The 14,156-nt window shown below is 46.3% G+C and overlaps 1 protein-coding gene and 1 long non-coding RNA gene across 2 annotated transcripts in view; one reads left to right on the top strand and one right to left on the bottom strand.

The window, feature by feature from the left end:
• Positions 1 to 14,156, bottom strand: part of LOC142817836 (uncharacterized) — a 227,494-nt gene that overhangs the window by 14,222 nt on the left and 199,116 nt on the right. The gene's annotated exons all lie outside the window — the stretch shown is intronic.
• LOC142817295 (uncharacterized) lies at positions 9,498 to 10,654 on the top strand. The gene is made up of 3 exons (XR_012895155.1): positions 9,498 to 9,710; positions 10,299 to 10,358; positions 10,425 to 10,654. It is a non-coding gene; the product is annotated as an uncharacterized LOC142817295 (long non-coding RNA).

Here is a 14,156-nt window from a genome sequence, read left to right as displayed (position 1 = left end):
CACCTAAAAAAGGTATTTTCGCGCTTGAGAGAGGCAGGTTTGACAATGAAAGCTGAGAAATGTAATTTTGGCTGCTCTCAGGTCACTTACCTAGGTCATGCTGTGGGGCAGGGAAGGAGGCAGCCGACCGAACTAAAGACAGACGCGATTGCCGGGTTTTCATGTCCACGTACTAAAACCGATATTCGGTCGTTCCTGGGACTTGTGGGGTACTACCAGCGTTACATCCCCAATTTTTCGCAACAAGCAAGTCCTCTTACAGACGCATTAAGAAAAGGGGAGCCCAACCGCGTGAAATGGGATGAGGACAAAGAAGCCGCATTTCAGGGTTTGAAAGCCTTACTCGTTTCCCGACCTGTGTTACGTGCACCGGACTATGGTAAGGAGTTTATAGTTCAGTGCGACGCGAGCGACAGGGGCATGGGCGTAGTGCATAGCCAGGTTAAAGACAATCAAGAAGAGCACCCTATTCTCGATGCCAGCCGCAAACTAACGGTCCGAGAAGAAGCCTACAGCGCTTCCGAAAACGAATGTGCCTGTTTGGTTTGGGCAGCCCAAAAGTTGTCATGTTACTTGTACGGAGCAAGGTTCATCTTTGAAACAGACCACTGTCCCCTGACATGGCTCAATCAAATGTCACACAAAAATGGTCGCTTGCTCCGATGGAGCCTCACCCTCCAGCAGTATAACTTCGAAGTTCATTATAAGAAAGGTAAATTGCACAACAATGCAGATGGCCTTAGTAGACTCGTCTGAAAAGAGCCGTTTTAGGGAATGAAAGGTCACTTCATTTTTTTTACGAATTTTGGCATTGTATGACCAAAGGGGTTTGATTTAGTTTACTTTAATTTTTACGTCTTACTTCATGATTGTAGTCCCTTTGGCAGCACTAAATTATCTCAAAATTTTAGCGTACAGATTTTTCTTTTGTTAGTGTTTGTTGAGAAGCCTGGAGGGTTTTAAGCGGGTCCAATGTGCTTGACTTCGACATGGAATTGTGTGGTGTGGTTGGCCTTGCTGTTGTCGACCATTGTGAGTTGGTTTGGGAGTTGGTTTCGAGTACGCAGCTGGAGGGAGAAAGCCAGGCCCTCGTCCTCGTCACCCACCCTTCTCTTCGTGCCCAGCGGTTGGGAGCGCTGGCCAGCCGAGATTTTCCGGGCGGCGGAGGAGCTGCTAAGTTTGGCCTGGAAACTCGTCTGAGCAGACGCCTTTGTGCGTGGGCCGATCCACTGGTGAGGCCCTCAATCCCTTCGGCGCCCAGTCTGACGGACGCTGTCAAGTATTTGAGCGATTATCCAGACCAGGCGGCGGGCAGAGGTGAGTTCTCGTCCTTCAAGTGCGGACTCTTTTGTCGTCCGTTCAAGCAGCAGCGTGACTGATGGCCTCGTCGACTCGTCGGGCGACAGGAGGGCTGGCGTGGCCGGCGCCGGAGCTGACGGCGGAGCGGCGCTTCTTTGATCCTCAGCCAAGTGGCCGACCGGCCGACTGCCTATGCCCGCCAGGCATTGTCCCTGCTGGCCGGAGGAGGAGACGTCGTGTCGCCAAGACGCCGTTAGCCGTTCGAGAGAGGCCAAAAAAGACGGCGTCTTCCTGAAAGAGACCACGACGGACACCGGACGCAGATCGCCCCGCTAATTGGGCGAGCTGTGCGGTGGACCCTTTGAAGTATGCGGCCAGGATCGTGGGAACTCTCGACTAACGGCACACACATGACGAGGAAGAGCCCTGCTGGCGCCACCACAGTGCAGTGTTCACGTGGACCGTGCATGCTCACCCCCCTCACCTGTGTGTGTGTGATTGGTGTTCGACTCGGAGAGGAGGAGCCCGACAGGGCATAAAACGACGCGGCAGAGTGCGGACGTCGCTCTGAACTATGTATCGTTCAACCACCACGCTCGTGGTTTGTGAAACCACTAACCTTTTCCTTTCTGTAAATATGTGTAAATAGTGACATAAACCTGTTTGTTTTCCGTATCCTCTTGTCAGCGTTCGTTTCCTCCACCCGGTTACACCACGCTACTACAAGAGACCGGGTAGTCCCCCATCCTTAACAGGAGCCAGAACTGGCCGGAACATCAATGGGCAACTGCTTTCAGTACTTGCTTGAGTGGTGAAGCACTCAGTGTGTACGGCAGGCTGACGCCGACCGATGCAGCCAACTATGCAAAGGTGAAAGCTGCTTTGCTGAAGCGATTTAGATTTACTGTGGAAGGATTCCGGGACAGATTTCGGACAGGAAAGCCAGCTGATGGGGAGACGGCTACGCAGTATGCCGCCCGACTTTGCCATTATTTCGACAGATGGATTGAACTTTCAGGGACAGTGCAGGAGTACGATCAGCTTAGAGAGCTCCTTATTAGAGAACAATTTCTTACTAGTTGCCACCCAAGCCTGTCGCTGTACTTGAAAGAGAGGAGAGCTAAGTCACTTGAAGACATGCTTGAATTAGCTGATAAATTCTTGGAAGCGCAAGGTGGCACTAATTTGGCCAAGGTCAAGAAGGAGTGTCCCGAAGATTCGAAAAATTCGGCACCCGAACAAAAGAAGCGTGCACCGGAGAGCATTCCGCGATGTTTTCTGTGTAACCGAGTGGGTCTTCGCGCGAGCAACTGTCGTACTAACTTTACGAGCCCTACGGTAGTAAAATGTTTTAAGTGTGGTCAGACTGGGCACAAAGCAGACGCATGTCAAAACGGAGCGAGTCAAACTCACCAGGTATCCTGTGTGCAAGCGGCACCGAAATCCGGTAATAATGCCGTCACCGATGGATTCATAGAGTTGAAAAATGGGGAGAAAATTTCTATTGTGGTTGCTGTAATGACAAAACAGCCAACCGGAGTCACGGAGGGAATGCCAACGCTGCCTGGAAAAGTTGCGGGCATGAAGGTTACGATGTTAAGAGATACCGGCAGCTCCACTGTTATCGTGCGGAGAAATTTGGTACGGGAAAGTGAGTTGACAGGCAGAACGAAACCGGTTTGCCTAATTGACCGTACGGTTCGGATCCTCCCCGAAGCAGAGATTGAGGTTGAAACCCCGTACTTCAGCGGGAAGGTTACGGCTCTATGCATGACGACCCCCCTGTACGACTTTGTCATCGGAAACATCGACGGGGCTCGAGGGCCGAATGATCCAGAATGTTTGGGGGAAGACCCGAAGATGGAGCCCCCGCCGACACAGGGACCGCGAGATACAGCGGAGAACAATAACGCGAAGGATTTCACTAGAGCCCAAGGTGAAGCCGCGGCGCAAGAGACAGTGAATGAGAAAATGATTGTGTTGAATGAGTTCACGGGCCGGGCAACTGGACTTACGTCGGCACGACCTCAACCGATCGACAGTGTAAGGGAGACGGAGTTGGCCAGCCAGGCCAAATGTCGGGACGTGAACAAGCGGGTGAATAACCGGGCTGGATCGGTTGAGCGTCATGACCCGTTAGCAGTGTCGGAAGTGACTATGATGGCTGAGACGCCACCTCAGATACCGTCGTTGGAAGGGGCTCGCCGGAAAAAAACGAGCAAAAACAATAAGAAGAGATCGAGCAAGCACCGCAAGAAAGGGCGCAAGCACCGTTCAAAGTACACAGGATAAGCGCTGAGGTCGAATCCTAATGTGTTGGGCAGTGCTGAGTGCCATATGTCGTGTTAATGTTGTGTTATCCTGTGTCACAAGTGTCGAAGTGTTTGTGCTGTGATGTGATGTATAGTATTGTACAATTGTTGTAATGAGAGAACTTTGTACATTTGTACTGTTGGGAATGTGTGGTGGAGTGTTGTACTCATGTGCCTGTGGTTATATTTCATGTGTTGTGTAATTGAATTACAATGTACAATTGTATTGAGGGATCTACTGTGAATGTGACGTGTCATGAGCGACGGACTATGTTACAGTCTTTGAGTGTGTGGGGACTGTTCGCGCTCGTTTGTGTGGTTTTGAATATTATGAAATAATATTCTTAAAGTGGGGGGCAGTGTCACAGAACGAGCGCTCGAAAAGGGCGCGCCGCCAAATTCTCGCGACGAAACGCCGGAATGACGCCGCGAGGTGAAAAGAAAAAGAAAAAAAGAAAACAAGCTCCCCGGGAACGTGACTTTCTCCCCTCGGAAGCGTGGCTTCGCCGACGAACCTCCTCACCCCACATCGGCGGCCGAGCAAGCACTCGAAATTTCTAGAAGGAAAGAGGCGGGGTCATGCCGAGTTGAGTCATTCGTCGCGGAGGGCATTCGAATCCTCTTGCCCTCTCCCCAGCCTTCGCTGCGTATCGCGCCGACGAAATGACGAGAACCTTCTGGAATCTCGCGCGGAAGGCATTTAATCGAGCAGCCGAGACGAGAGATCAGGAGAAGACGGAAGTTAGTGCCAGAGCGCGTAGGGATTCCGCCGTGTAGTCGGCGAAGGTTTTGTCCGTAGAGACAAAGCAGGAGAAGAAGATGATTTCCACCTGAGGGGTGACGACTCGAGCTACAGGCAAGAGCGTGTGTCTACCGCTATCGAGTGAAGACGCGTGACAACAGCTTCGTGTGTGAAGCCGACGGGTTTCCGGCGAAGAAGTTGAAGCTTGAAGAGTGGCCAATTGAAGACGCGAGGTTTCCTGCAAGAGAAACTTCGGCGGCAGCGGAACGACAACAACGCTGGACTTTGAGTGAGTGATTCTCGGAAGAGTATCATCCAGACTTTTGTTCCAAGGACTTTGGACTGAATAGGCTTTCTATCTCTTTAGTCTTTAAGTGTCTTGGTTGTTCAATGCATGCGACTGCATTGTAGTGCGTATTGTTGTCTGTGTCCGTTGTTTCGAGTGTGGCTGATTGTACTGTGTAGTACGTTGTTTGATTGGTGACATATTGTACTCAACTATTGTGGAGTGTGCATACTTGTGTATTGTTTTCGATCTGCCATTATTGAGAATTTAATTTTGTTTGTTTATCAACTCTCGGCTCTGACTTGTTCTTTGGGCCACAGCCAGCGTCCGCTGGCGCGCCAAAAAGGACCACTTCTAAATTGTCCACGCTTTCGTGGTGCGGTTCGGGGGGCTGATACTTCGACCCTTGGAATTTGCCCGGTGATCGCATCCCTAATTAACGGGACCTGTGACACTTGCCCTGGCCGAAATTTACGACGAAGCACACCTCCGTTAGACGACCATCTGTACCAATGAGAAGGTAAGTTCTCCTGTGTTTTTTTTTCCTGCTTCGGTCAGATTTCTATTAAAGACAGTTTAAGAAAAGCACAACACAATACATTGGGTGCAATGAGTGTGCTTCTGTAGCTACTACGCGTGAAACATAGCTTCTTTATACAGTGTCTATGCAGCTCACAATACTAATGAACAACCAAGTACACATTCAGGGGATCAAGCAGATGATCATGCTCTGTGAAACCTGCATGTACGCAAAAGTGCGTCGAGTGTCGTATGAAAACGCAAACATATGAAATATAAATACAGCAGATACATAATGAGATTGTTTTTTTTTAATTTAACCCCATTCCTACCCCCCGAAGAAGAATTGCTGGCTATGGCACTGATTCGTGCAATTAGATAATGAAACTATATACCCATATGCCTGGTCAGCTGCCCAAGTGCCTGAGCCAAACATGTGTCAAAATAGTCAAAGCTCAATACTTCAACCATGTCTGTTCTTGAACGCGAGACATACTAATGAATGTGTGCGCAGCTAGAATTAAAGAAAAATGCGGCTTTTGTATCCAAGCTATTACGTTTTTCTAATATTATTTCTTGCCTCTTTTGTGCAGGGGACCAGCTGCCGACAGAAGAACACAGAGAAAAGGCCTCCTAGAATCTGCCGTATTATCAATGCGTTGCAGAGTTTGCACGACTGTATACAAAAGCACAAAAACAGCAGTGAATGTGTGCAGCTACACTGCATTAGGCGCGCTATGGTGTCTACTTCCTTAATCTTATTTATGATGTCCTCCGAGCTCGTACTTTATCTTTACAGTGTGTAGGTTGCATATGTTTGATTGATGAACACTTTTCATTTGCATTCTTATGTTTGCCACGTTGCTCCTCATCAGCCACATGTAATAAAGGTCCATTTGCCATTCACAACTTCTGTTTTGTTCATTTATCAATACATAATCATCATCGTGTTTGTCTTTTCATGATGAGACAGGACTGCAAAAACCACTTCTCCGATTCTACAGGAAAGCAGTTCTAGGAAAATAAAACGTGTTTAATATAAAGCAGCACCACTCCTCTTCCACGGAACTGAGATGGCGTGGTTCTAACTGGTAGACTTGCTAATGATGCAGCAATATCGGATATTTTATTTACAGGGTTCTGACCAGATGTATCCGCGACGACTGCAATACTCTTGAGCATTTTTCACCGCTTTGTTGCACTGGTCTTCAATAAATCAGCAGAATAATATACGCTGCTCTTGACGACACTTTCTCGAAGGTTGAGAGAACCCACAGGATAGCTTTTAAAACAGAACAGCGCCAAAAGTCAGACGCGGCTTCAATTTTATGATTTCCAAAAAATAAAGCATCCCCTATAATTTATGTTGTGCCGGGGCTTTGGAATGCAGCACAGACACCACGATCCTTTTCAACAGGTATTTCCAGTAGTTATATTGCAAATAAAATCCAAAACATTAGTGCGAAGGTCATTCATGCACTAACGATTGTGCTTCTGAGCATGCAGATGAAGGAGACAGGAAAAAAATTTAAGACGTTGCCGCTGTGTGAACTTGGAGACGGAAGCTACACAAATTTAAAGGTTACTTCTATGCGAATCTGTCAAATTAGACGTATCCACAAATGCAGGGCAAATAGAAAAACAATGCAAAAACAATAACTAAAATGTTAAAGTTGACACACACAGACACACACCAGTCCCTGTTAACCAACTATATATGTCACTAAATGAAGAAAACAACTTTAAAATGTATTTTTCGCCATTAGTGAAAGAAAGGCACACGATCGCTTTTTTTAACTTGCGTAGCAGTCTAATTCAAACGCTCAGCCACGAGTATAACATGCCTAGTTTTTAACGCTACCCTGGTATAACCTTAAATATCAGTTGCGAGCAATGTCTTTCAAATTTCCTATTATACGCAGAGGAACAACTACGAAAGCGCCACGGTGAAATTCGCAGTAAATGAGAAAAATAAACATCGCACAGGCCCCTGAAATTAGGAACTGTGCACGTACTCCCATAGCGAGAACAAATTTACGTACGAGTAATCCTTATACATAATGCGGTGGTGAATGCTAAAAGCACGCCAACATACTGTGATATACAGTAAAAAATACTCACTCCACCGCGTTATACATTCGGTGGCTACATTAGTGATCAGAAGGGTCTCAGTAAAGCGAAAGTAAACAAAGCAACAAACCATCTGTTGCGCTTCCTGTCATCACTCACGTAGTTCGTTAGTCACCCCGGCGAAAGTAGGCTCTCAGACGACACACACGCAAACACTACCGTAAATATAAACTGCAATTCATAGACGCATGCAAGACAAAATAAACTAAGCAGGTAGACACATTCAGCAGCAGACGAAATATCATCAGCTGTTCGTTCAGCTGCCTGGGTTCGACTGCTGCCAGACTTGAAAGAGGGTTTCGCTACCTCTATCAGCACAAGGCTTAGGGAAACAACACTACCACTCTAAATGCACGTATTTTGCTGTAATGTCAATTTAGAAAAAAAGAATAACTAGAAAAGGCGTTCTTTTAATGTGCATAGATAGGCAATTCTTAACCACAATTGCGAATACTCTCGTTATCAGGCGCTTTTCTCGGCGCATGCAGTTCACTCAAGTGAAGGGAGCACTTCCAAGGCCTCCCTTGGCGAAGGAAGTGTGGAGGACCGTTCATGAAACGCAGCGGCCCCTTGAGTGGAGGAGCACGCTCCACCTTGACTTCGTCAAGTCGAGGGGAGCCCTTGAGTGAAGGAGCGTTTGTGAATACGGGCCTATGTGTTTAGATAAAGTGGGTGTAACGATTTAGAGTACTAGCATAGAGAAAGCAGAAGACAAGAGAGGACACTCCGCGAAACCTGGCCTCAAGAAGTGCGTCGCGATTACGTAACCAACTAGTGCTCTCATCAAACGTCAGAGGGCGCAAGCGCAAAAAAAACAGTTATAATCAATGCAACAGAATTGTTTTCACAAAATAATAATTATACGCCCAAATTTGGTATGCTCTTTATACATAAAAACAATTTATTCAACACACCTTACGCGATTATTTTTCTTCAGTTGTACTGTCATAAACACCATCTACCCAGCGACAAGCCCATGCATGACTGACAGCGAGAAGCTTTCGTCGCTTTCGTCAACGTCGGCTGCGTCGGCGTTTTCGTGCGTGAGATAACAGGTGAGGCACGTTTTCAAGCGAAGCTTGTTGAATGACATGTTGCTGGTCTTGTTGGGTCATTTTTTCAGAAAACGGTTACACCTGCGCGAATAAGACACCATGCAACATAGAAAGATGCACACACACACGTTGCGCTTCGTGTGTGCGAGTTTGTTTCTTACGTGGCATCTCATTCACGCAGTCGTAACCTTTTTCTGAAGCTTGTAAGGACTGGGAGGTTCGCTAAAAAGAAAGTTTGTGGCTCTATGCGGCGGCTAGACGGGAACATTGTGCAACGTATGCAGTATAACAATGGCGGCACGGCGTCAAGCCGAGGCGACGCGTGCTGCGTCTGCCACGGACGCGAGCGTCTATGCACTGAGCATAGCTGGGCAGCTAGGTCATAGGCTCGGTGGCTCGGTGCAAAATATTGAGAAGCGTTCGCTGGGCCTCGCATGCTTACCGACGCGTTTCCCGAAGGCTCGGAACACGAATAATTCTTGGTGTGCCGGAGGCAAATCTGTACTAGCCAAGTGGCCATCTTCTTCGTTTCTTCGCTAGCCTTGTGCCACTAGTGCAAGCTGCTCACAAATTTTTTTGACGTTTCCAATATAATTTTACCGCACAAATTTCAACTACGATTTTTCTACCCAATGTACTGCTGATACTGCGTACGTACGAAGGTGTTCTAAAGTTCCCAGGCCGCGATACCATTGCATTACAAGGAATAGCGGCCTGGAAACTTCTGAAGATCTTTGTACGTGGTCTTGACGTATATATTTGTAAGTCAGAGTTTTAGGCGCAAGAGATGTATCACTGGTTTTGTATTGTGCATCGATTAGCTAACTATTCAAAGGGGTTTGTTGGTACACTTATGACGTGCTCATATCTTTTTCGTAATTTGACAGCGAAGCATCCACTTACTAACATCTTCAGACGGCGCTGATGCCATGCCGTCCGGCGGTCCAAGCTACGGCAGTGCTTGGACCGCCGGACGGCATGGCATGTGCTTCAACAATGGCAGAACCCACAAGAAGCCTGGGACGAGTTTCTTCCGCATACCACGGGACGGCAGGACGGCCGGTGTGTTAAAGCGTTTCTATGGTTTGCATGTCTTTAGGCTTACTGTTCGAACTTGCTCAGTGAGGGTAACAATAAAAAATCACTATTCAAGCACTTCCCCTTTCAGCTGATAGTTCATTGCCAATGCAGGATGAAAGCATGGATGCAGTATGCTGGACGCGATGATCTCCTGAGTAAGCTGGCCAGCCTATTGTACGCAACGTACAGGGTTTGTAGCGACCATTTTACTGCTCAAAGTTTCATGGACCCTGGGCACACAAGGCTTACAAGAATGGCTGTTCCCAGTGTGCAACCAGCTGCACCATGTAAGTGATTGACTGAAACTCAAACATGTGCAATAGCAGCCACTTGTATTGAATCAGTGGTGACAGTTAACTGCGAAGATCTTTGTAGCCGATGGAGAAACCTCACTATAGAAGTAACACTTGGAAAGTCTTAAATTTTGTGAATTGTGGGCTGTTACCTTCCTAACAGCAGCTTTACATTTCTGTCGTTTTCTGATGCTCTTGACCTGCGCAACTTGTTTTGAAAGACTTTAAAGGGCTATTTCACGTTATCCTCAAGCATGAGTGCACATGTACATATACCTTTCATCGGTGAAAGCTGGCACTGTTGATAATTCCGAAAATCACAAATTACATGTTTCCTAGTTGGTGCCTTCTCTTTTCTTCCACGTTCGACCAATTTATGCGTTTGAAAGAGCTGTTTAAGTTTCCCCATGCTACAAGCTTTGTAACTTGTACCAACTGCACATATATGCACGTTCTCCGAGCGTCGCTTCAAATAGTGACTGTGACATGACTGCAGAAGCTGCACTGCAAGGTGCGGATGAGCTTCAGTTTGTGTTATTTTAAGCCTCTTACTGACACATTGTCGTAAGTTCATTTCTTCAGGACCTGCGGTAGAGGCTTCAAAAAGCGGCTCCCACACATTGAGGTGCCCCGATGAGCAGGGTGCGTTCAGTGTCGCGATTTCTTTTTTTTTTTTACCCAAATTGACTGTTGACCAGACCTCTGCAGGTGGCAGCTCCCTTGTAGCTGGTGAAAGAATTTCTGCTGATTTCGTCTTGCCGGAGAAAACCTTAACCAGTCGTTCAGCTGTCACAAAAGGAACTTGTGTGACCGGTAAGTTGTATGTTCACTTCAACACCAGAGTGGATTGATATAGAGACTTCCGCAGGCCGCTCACAAGATTGTTCCGACAGTACTGTCCGAGGCACTGAACAAGCTTCACAAGACCCTCCAGAAGATGTCTCCGCCAACAGCTCCACGCCCCGAGTGCCCTAGAGAAAATGGTGACTATGCTTTTATTGCAGCTGTTTTTAATGTGCTATTTTATGTTTAGGACATTCTGAGAAAACTATGCTCAAAAGGACACTACGTGTGCACTTACAAAATGTAAGGGTGGGCTCTCAGTGATTTTCATTTTTTTGTGCATTGTCAACATTGTGAATGGATTGTTTTTAGGTAGTGGAATCGAAAACTGCACCACAGAAAGTTGTGCACCTTGGGTCTGAAAGAGCGAGGAAAGTGCTCGTATGGGATTAGTTGTTCTTCGCTTTTACATCCATTTTTTGTTTATTGCAGTGCGTTCCTGTGTGCCAGCGACAATGTCTCCATCAATGAAGTACAAGCAAACCATTAAACATCTGCAAGCCAAAGTAGCAGCACAGCGGACCCACCAGTATTTCACAATGCTCAAAGCATACCACGTCCCCAGCAAACTTTTTGGGAATCTCAGTGTGCCATCAGAAGCAGCTTTTGCATACGTACAACAACTTGAATCTCACTTTCTTGACATGATTGAGGCCACTGCACATTACCTGAAAGCTTGACAATTTCAAAGGTTAGCAATTAGCGGCGGGTTTACACTAAAGTATTAGAGTTGAGCCGAATCCTGCAATAGCTTTGTTATGTTATTACTTCGTTACAGCATACTTCATTATGGTCTTATATGCTTATATTCAGTTCAACTGGACTAACCACTCCTTCGTTGCATACATTGTTTAGGTTACCCGCTATGAGGAGTAGGGACACTGTGTATTCGCTGGAAGTGATTTGCATAACCTTAAAAAGAATGTTGGGTATCCTGTCTGTATTTTTGTAGCAAATGCGGGCGAACTGTACACTTTACTGTGGGTCGCTTGGTCACTGTGTATGCTTTATCTCTCCAGCTCAAGTAATATATCGATAACAAAACTGTTTGTTGAAATGTCTTCGAGCGGGTAAGGAACACAGTATGAAGTGGGCACGGTTCACGTTATCACGCTTTTCGTATTTTAGCTTCTCATCAACCTCCTCATCTCGCCCATCAAAATTTTCAAAAGAATACCCAAACTTGTAGCGTTTGATGGGGCTGCGGACGCTGCCATTTTATTTTTATATAGCTTGTGAGTGATAACGTACGATGTAGAGCCTTTGTGTAAAATAATGAGCCAAAGTGGTTTCCTTCTGCTATTTATTAGCCCTGTAATACCGCTCTCGCAGCACCAATTAAGGTCCACAATTCTGGATAAGTGATGACAACAATCTATTTTAGCTCGCAAGCGTCACAGCAACACCCAGACGCAAATCGCTTGAGATCTTAAGTTTTTGATGAAGGCGTCGCATAAGAAGAACCAAAAGACCTGCCAGTGTTGTAGCATAAAATTTGTCTTTCACGTAGTGAGCAAGCTGCAAAGTCCTTTCTGAGGACAAGCAGGCATCAAGCCTGCTTTTTTTCATTTTGGACTAGCTGTTCTTAAGCACAGCCAGCACACTGCACCTTTGCCTTTCTGCTATATTGTGTCGTGTAATTTCTGTGCGCTCTTTTTTTCTATGCATTATTTCGGTTAACCCCAGGCGTGATTCGCGACTTCATTGCTGTGTATATGTCACTTCTTCCTTCTTCATCAGCATTGTGCGCTGTGTTTTTGCCATAGATCCTTACTTACCCGCTGGCCCGGTGTGTCATACTTCACCAGCTTCTCGGCTTTTGCCAACTCTAGCGTTGTGTGCGTTGTCTGTGTCCTCTCTGTATTTGTTACAATTTATTTGTAACGCGAGATGCATTTGTTGTCTACCTTTGTCATATTGTGCTTTTTATATTCTCAGACTCTACCTTGCCTTTGAATAAAACATTGCGGATACTCTCTCTTTGACTGATATATACATTGATCACTTGTTACAAAAGAAAAACACAAGCGCGATGAATAAAACCGTAGTGAATTATCATTACCTGCATCTCTTTTTATTATAACTTAATCGAAATAAAAATCACGTCACGACCAATTCGCACGAACCACTGAACAAAACAAAACAGGGAATCGCTAAATCAAAACGACCTACAAAAACTATCCATTTGGGCGATGAAAAGTGGTCTGAAATCATGAACTTTCGTCATAGCCAAACGTCAGTTACGCAAAGTAATTCAAAATTTGCACCAGTGAAACCGAAACAGGAAACGCACGCCACTTGCTCTCACCAACCACCAGGTGTGCTAGGGTCGATTGGGCCGCTGGGGTCTACGGGAGTGTCCACTCTTAACCTTTTTTCATTTCTCTATGGTACTAGGTACTCTACTATGGTAGAGCGTAAAGCCGTCCCGTTACACGGCTACACGTTCTTCACAACTGTCAATGAAGCCAAGTATGCAAGGGCATGCCTAACCTAAGTCATTCCGAAGAGCCTCTGTGCTCCAACCGGTTACTTTGCAGAGTTCTCCTGCCAATCTGAGCAACTTCACTTGCAACATATCCCCTGAAAGATACTCCAAAAAAACATCAAGTTTTAATTTTATCCTTTAAACGAAGGGATACAACATTGAGAAAGTGCTTTTAATAATGTCATTCAAATGTGTGCTGCAAATTCTTTACAAGATGCGCGCACTCCGCTCGATGCGCCACGGCTCGACACGTTCCGCCAGTTGCCGCGAAAGCAGCGTCACTTCACAACGTGCTTTTAAATTCGAAGCATTTCTTAGCGAGCTTCGGCGACTTTGAGCGTATCTATCTATCTATCTATCTATCTATCTATCTATCTATCTATCTATCTATCTATCTATCTAGCCCCCTACGACGTATAGCTCTCCTGGCCATTTCGTTAGTGGTATCAATACCGAATTCGGTATGACATAACATGACTGTATGACGAGCATAATTGAGTAGTCATAACATGACTATCATCACATGCATATCATGAATGTTATGATTTACATTTCAAGGTCTTGCTGCTCTTGCGGTGGTTTTGTTCACATCACATGTTGCAAAATTGGCAAAGTATGACATGACTGCATGGTGAACACAAGTGACAGACCCTAACGTGGAAATGATGACATGCATGTCATGCAAGTCATGATTCATGACTACGCGCCACGCTCATGGTACACTCGCAGTCGTTCCGCTAGCTTTACATACACCAAATTTGGTATTACGGGACGTGAATGGAATACGAAGGTATATGACTGGTTAAAACATGATAATCATGAGACGCGTGTCATGTAACAACATGACTACATGCCACACTCATGATGCGCTCGCGGCCGTTTCGCTAGCTTCACATATGCCAAGTTTGGTATTACGTCACGTGAATGGATGGTGAAGGTACGTGACTCGTACAAGACATGCGTGTCATGTAAGAACATGACTACGTGCCACACTGAAGGCGCCAAAACACTTCGACGTGACCCAGCGCGCGTGCGCGCCGGCGTTCGTCTCGTCGCGTCACGCTGGCGATGCCACGCCAGGCGCCGATCTGCCTGGCATATACGCGCAG

The sequence above is a fragment of the Rhipicephalus microplus genome, chromosome 5 (genome assembly GCF_043290135.1).
Source record: "Rhipicephalus microplus isolate Deutch F79 chromosome 5, USDA_Rmic, whole genome shotgun sequence".
In the NCBI taxonomy this organism is placed as follows: domain Eukaryota; kingdom Metazoa; phylum Arthropoda; class Arachnida; order Ixodida; family Ixodidae; genus Rhipicephalus; species Rhipicephalus microplus.
The sequence above is the reverse complement of the archived record's forward strand: the minus strand, read 5'-3'. Positions and strand labels throughout refer to the sequence as shown.